Genomic DNA, 7085 nt, shown 5'->3' with positions numbered 1-7085 from the left:
CGCTGCGCGGCCCTTAGTTCACTGATCGCTGGTCTCCCGCCTGCCACACGCAGCGATGCCCGGTCCAGGGCATTCGAGCATGATCAACGATACCTGGCGGGGGAGGGTGGTCGCTGATCCCCATCACACACAGCGATATCGCTGGTGAGATCGCTGTTGCATCACAAAACTTGTGACTCAGCATCGATCTTTCTAGCAATCTCACTGTGTGTGACAGGTGCTTTACCCTGAAGAAGTGTTAGTATTATATCATCATCACCATCGTCATTGTCATCTTCCACTATTGTTTGCTGTACTACGATACTGCTTCCTTCTCTATTGCAATGCAAAATATCCAGTCCTGATTGTATGTCAAGGAGACAAGCATATGCTCAAAATCATACACTTTGTAAAGTTGTTAGTGTATGTTAAAGGAATACAGATATAGTATTTGAATTCTTTTAAATTGGTGTAACAGAGTTCACAGTTAGTCCTTATAATACTTATAGTGGCTCCATTAATGGAATAAATAACCTAACCTCAAATAATATGGGTTAATAGTGTGGTGTAATGACCGCTGTGTCCACTAGGGGGCGCTGTGTGGATGTCCCAAGAGAGAGGATGAGTGGCAGAATATGGAAGGACCGTTATGTATCTCAAGGTGGGTGGCCTTGAGATGGAGACTTTTGTATGTGTGTGGATCAGCAATGACATTGCTGAGGTGTTGCTTCAATGTGTCAGGGAGAAGTCTCTAGGTAACTAGAGAGATGGGCAGGCCTGGTTACCTACAAACCCACCCAGGGGGGTGTGTTTAAAGCACTGTTGGAAAGAGTGTGTAAATGCTTGAAGGACCTGTGATGAGGTCAGAGTCATGTGACCCGGTGGGCGTGGCTATGAACCATATGTGGCCAGGGAAGGTCACATGGGAGTGAATGCTTGGACCCGGTTGGTCTAGTGTGGAAGGTCCCGCTGAGATGGGGCTTCCTGCCTGACAGCACGTGTGGACGCTGTGTTTAATGGCTGCAAGTGCCTGAGAGGGAATGAATGTCTTCAGTATGGAGAAGCAGCCATGAGAGAACCCTGACGGGGTGAGATATAACTGTGAGGCTGAAAAGCCTGCGTATTGGACATTGCTAACAGAGTGAAGCTCTGTCATGGACGCTATGCCGTTTATATATTGCTGGTCATGGTTTATGATGTTTAATAAACCGCATGGACTATACTGTTATATGGAAAACCTGTGCCGGATCTGATTTTGTGTCTGCCAAGCGAGTGATCCCCTACTTAAATGACAGGGCAACCTCACAATAGGTACCACAGCAAACAAATTACGTGCCAAATAAATAAAAGATTATATACAGTATTTACTGGATCATAACAGACAGAACAAAGCTCAGAATCAAGAGAGGCATCATCATTTACAACTGTCCTATAACACAGTAGAAAATTATGCAACCTATTTTTTTTATACAGAAAGTTATAAGGGTATTGTTCAAACTTAATATGGATATATACAAAAGCGAGGGGATTCACAAAAAGCAGCTAAAATTATGCTGCTCATTGAGACTACTTGAATTAATGGTATTCATGTGACAACTCCATTTTGCCTCCATCTGAAGGATAATTTTGCACGAATTTCATCCCCTCTTTGATGTTGTAATAACCTCAATTACACAAAAAAGAAATGTCCGTATTTCTCTTATGTGCCTTGAGTTTGGGGTATCACGCATATTTTTAATATCCCCTAGATGGTCACCAATTCTCTCCCTCAGTCTATTTTTTTTCACATAAACAGATGGGCATGGGTATTTGAATAAATAAATTATGTCATGTTAAAAAGCAAAAATTTGTATTTTTACAAGATTTACATTTGCCACATCTAAAAGTACCGCAACTTATATTATCAAGCCATGTTTTAGATTTTTTCACAAGTGTATAAAAATTGTGTACAAGTTGTTCCTTAATGGATCTTCCTTTCCTAAACATGATTAGTGGAGAATGCTGGATACTATCTGAAATGGTAGGATGCGCTTTTAAGATATCACAACTTTTTGGGAGAATTTTTCTAACTTGTGTTGACTTGTCAAATGTGCTATTTATGTGAATGGTTTGTTCCCCTCTGGCTACTTTTTTGGGATTGCAAAAGTTCAAATCAATTCTGTGAACTGACATTTTTAAACAGAGAATATTCAAGGGATAATCCTTCTCAAGAAATCTATTTCTATGATCTCTTGCCTGCTCACTGACAGAATACTGGAAAATATGAACAATTTATTCTAACATGCAAATATTGACAATTATGGATGCCTTTCTTGAGAAAGTATGGGTGATGACTATTTCAAAGAAGAAGACTATTTGTAGATATGGTTTTCCGATACCTTATTGTTAAAAGATGACCCATCTCATCTTTATTGTTATATCAAGAAAAGTAATAAAGTGAAGATTAATTTCTGATATAATTCTTAGACCCAACACATTTCTATTTAGATCTTCACAAATTTTCTAAAAGAAAAAGAATCTCTAGCCAAAAAAGAAGGACGTTCTCAATATATTGGCTCCAATATACTATGTGGGAACTCCACCATAGTAGTTGGTCATCCTGGAAGACTGGTGTCTTTGTGATGCCCTGTGTCTTTACCACCACAAAAGGGCTAAATATGTACTGTTTTGCATGTGTTTTGTGAGCAATGGGAGTTATGCTTTCTCTACTAGAGACCACAATACACACACACACAATTTACCTCACTCCCTTACTAGTCTGAAGGTTAGAGCTTTGCAGACATACCCTTACTGGGAGGGGGAGCCGAGTTGTTGTTCTGAGAAGAAGAAGGTTGACGAAAATGGAGAACGCTCTTGAAAGCCATGACATGTGCTCCCTTCAGGAGTAAAGCTAAGAAGAATCAGGGAGTCAGCCCCTAGGCCATCCATGCTTTTAGAGCAGGGTGGTAAGCTGAGAGACTGTGTGGGTTTATACAACCAACAACAGAGTATTTTCCTTGGGAAGACTGCAGCAAACTAGGATGAGTGAAGGATTGTGCAAAAAGGAACTCGAGCTTCACACAGGATCCAAGCTGCAAGTTGCCAGAGGAGGAAAACACAGTGAGTAGTGGCAATACTGGAAGAGCCAAACTCCGGGAAGCCTTGGTCCCAGAATGGATTTGAATAGTAGGAAGCTTACACCGAGTCACAGCAGAGAGAAGGATAACTCCCATTTTGCAAAGCAGACTGTAAACCTGGTGAGAGTTGTAATATCTCCTCTGAACTGCACCTGAACTACAGTAAATGATAAAGTGACTTTCCTTGTCTCCTGCCTTATTACTCCGTGCCATCTACTTCCATCACAATCTCTGGGGGTCAGCCCTGGTTGGAGAGGGTTAAACATCTGCACTGCCATCACCATCTACTCCCCCAGGGATCATCTGCAGTGCCGGCTATACTACAGTTGAACACTCCAACTGGCGTCACATACTCTTTTTCAAACATCTTTTAGGCTAAGTGCACACGTACTTTTTTGCCCTGCGGATTTTTCCGCGCAGAATTGAAGAAATCCGCAGGTCAAATGACCTGCATTTTTCCTGCGGATTTCTTCCTGTTTTTTTGCCGTTTTCTTACGGTTTTTGTGCGGTTTTCCCCTGCGGATTTGGAGAATGGAGCAGGTGGAAAACCGCACAAAAGAAGTGACATGCTGCATATTTTGAACCACAAAAAAACCGCGTGGAAAAATCTGCAGCGTCTGCACAGCATTTTTTTTTCTATTGATTAACATGCTACTGTACATCACAATGCGGATATGCATCGTTTCTGCGCGGTAAAATCTGCTGCGGATCCGCTGGAAATCTGCATCGTGTGCACATGGCCTTATTTTTACTTTATTTTTCAACAACCATTTCACTGTCCCTGGAGCACAGGCACAGGGCACGGCTGCCACCCCTGTGACCTCCTGAATCCAACGCTGCCCGGCGACCTGAGTACCCCGCTCCAGGCGAGACATCTTCCCAGCAGCCCAGGAGCATTTTAGCATAAATGAGCACACAGGGTCTCCCCATTGCTGTACTTCTAAGCTGGTGGTAGAACTTTCCATGGAATGTAAAATAGTTACGTGTTAAAACAAAATCAAGTAACATGGAGAATATTGTTACGTGGTGTCAAATAGGTGGCCCTTGACCTACGATGGATACACCTAATAAAATGGGAATTGTTGGTGATATCTGGTTGTTATTGTTTGTGGCACATTAGTATATGGGAGGGGAGAAACTTTTCAAGTTGGGTGGTGACCATGGCGGCATTTTGAATTCGGCCATTTTGGATCCAACTTTATTTTTTTGCAAAGGGAAGAGGGTCATGTGACACATCAAACATATTTAGAATTTCACCAGAAAAAGAATGGTGTGCTTGGTTTTAACGTAACCCTGTTCTCCTACTCTTGATACACTAATAGAAACACCGCAGAAGAAATGCTAGCACAGGCTTCTAGTATTCGTTGCTTCAGATGCTGCACTTCTCGTATCTTCATAGCATAGACAATTGCCTTCAGATGACCCCAAAAATAAAAGTCTAAGGGGGTCAGATCGGGAAACCTTGGTGGCGATTCAACTGGCCCAAGATGACCAATCCACTGTCCAGAAAACTGTTCATGTAGGAATGCTCGGACCTGACACCCATAATTGATGGTATAGTGTGGTATATCGGGTACAAAGATAGTGTGGCCATTCTTCATTAATGGAAACCTCAATGCCACTGGTTATCTGAAATTGCTGCATGATGATGTGTTGCCTTCTTTATGCACTGAAGATGGCACATTCCCTGAGATGGTTTACCACCACATTATGGGTGTCAGGTCCAAGCATTCCTACATGGGATCTGACCCCCTTAGACTATAATATCTTCTGCGATGTTGCTATCAGTTTGTCAAGAGTGGGAGAAAGGGGTTGCATTGACAATCCAACACAATGGGCAGCACTTTGAACACATTTTATAAGTGGTCATAAACTTGTAAATAACTCATGAAAGTATAAAGTTACGTTAAAACCAAGCACACCATTGTTTTTCTTGTGAAATTCTCAATAAGTTTGATGTGTCACATGACCCTGTTCCCATTGGAAAAAATAAAGTTGCATCCAAAATAGCCTACTTCAAAATCGCTGCCATGGTCACCACCCATCTTGAAAATTTTCCCCCTCCCATATACTAATGTGCCACAAACAGGAAGTTGATATCACTAACCATTCCCATTTTATTTAGGTGTATCCATATAAATGGCCCACCCTGTACATTTGCACTGACTTAACTAATAAAAAATGTCATATGAGTGCTTCTTTAAACAGTGGAATATGAGGCCTAAACAGTCACTGCACCCTGATTCCATGGCATGCTGTGTTCGTGCTACTGCTGTCCCAATGATGTGGATGACGCTGGCAAGACCATATCAAGAGTACAACCCATTTCAGTCTACTGAATACAACAGTAACTCTCAATCCTATGGCAGTCATCTTGGTTAAATCAGTCAAGAACTAAATAGAAGTGATCTGGTTTGTCAGTCTAGCAGTAGCTTCATTTATTACTAGGTGTGTAAGAAATACCATTATAGTGAACAATATCAAAATCAAACTATAAGAATACTGCACAATAACAATATCCCTACGTAGATCCAAGGGAATGGTCAGCAAATAAATCACAGTCACCAAAAAATTATAAAAAGTTATTTCCCATATCAAATGAATAATAGGGTCATCTATCAGGCTAATATTTACTCAGACGCCTCCGCTCTGTGCTAGTCATTGCACTGGCTGCCCATACATTATAGGATCCAATTTAAATTGCTTGCTGTTACCCACAAAGCTCTCCCTACATCTGCTCCCTCATTTCTGTTTATCAGTCTACCCGCTCGTTACGTTTCGCAAGCGACTTTCCTCTAATATCCGCACTAATCCGTACCTCCCACTTCTGAGTTCAAGACTTCTCCCGATTTGCACAAATACTCTGGAATGCTCTAGCCCAAGAAATAAGGACTTACCACAACTTACACAGTTTAAGGTGCTCCTAAAAATACATCTGTTACAGTGGCCTATGACGTTCCCTAACCGAAGTCCTTTTATACAGTATATAGTCCATTCACTTTTTCTTTGAACATAACTCTCCATCAAACTCCACCACACCCAAAAGCACCACAAATATTGGCTAGTGACTAACTCAGGAAGCCTTTACCTATCCCCTATTCCCTCAAGAAGAATGGACCATCATTGTCAATAAACATCTGAACTTTGTGCCTCCCCATCTCATTGTAGATTGTAAGCTCTTATGAGCAGGGTCATCATTATTTTGCTTTAATTATTGCATTTTCTTTAAAATTGTTACTAATGACTTGTATATGAACTGTTGAATTGTAAAGTGCTGCGGAATATGTTGGTGCTATATAAATAAAGATTATTATTGTGGTATCTCACAAAGTGGCAATTGGTGGTCAGACGTCTTGTGAAGAGGAAGCCATTTTGTAGGTGAAGGAAATACCTTCTCCCTGCCTGCTTTTCTCAAAAAGGGGACTGACATGATAAGGGTCTTAATAGTCTTCATATGAGGAAGACTACCATTGCACTTCTAGGAGGAAGAATTACCTCAGGGCAGAAATAAAGCACAGTGCTGTAGAAGAAATATTCAGACTTAATAAAACCAGAGGATATAGTAAGATCTGCCTGTCTGCAGGTACACAGCAATCATCAACCGTGAGTGTAATTCTGTGCCTCAGTTTCCTGCTGTTTGTAAATAATAGTTTGCCCCATTACTTTCAGTAAAAAGACTTCTGTTTTAATTTTTTATGGCTGCTTCATGACTGGGGCTCAAATCCACCCACTACTACCACCATCATCATCTTCTGCCTAGAGGCAGTTACTGTGCAAACATTGTATTGTGGCATTTCCTATGTGTGTGTAATTTGAGAAGGAATGACTCTTCTCCTGACAGAAAGCTTGGACATCGTAATATACAACCCTCAGCCATACACTACATGAGAATGCCACAAGAATATGGTGTCACATTCAGGATCAGTGGAGCTCACTTGCTTTTGCTCGACTTACTGCTCTCGGTCTTCTTGGGCAGCAGCATGGCCTAGA

The sequence above is a fragment of the Dendrobates tinctorius genome, unplaced genomic scaffold, assembly GCF_039654945.1.
Source record: "Dendrobates tinctorius isolate UK_male_01 unplaced genomic scaffold, ASM3965494v1 ptg000013l, whole genome shotgun sequence".
Taxonomy (NCBI): Eukaryota; Metazoa; Chordata; class Amphibia; order Anura; family Dendrobatidae; genus Dendrobates; species Dendrobates tinctorius.
The sequence above is the reverse complement of the archived record's forward strand: the minus strand, read 5'-3'. Positions refer to the sequence as shown.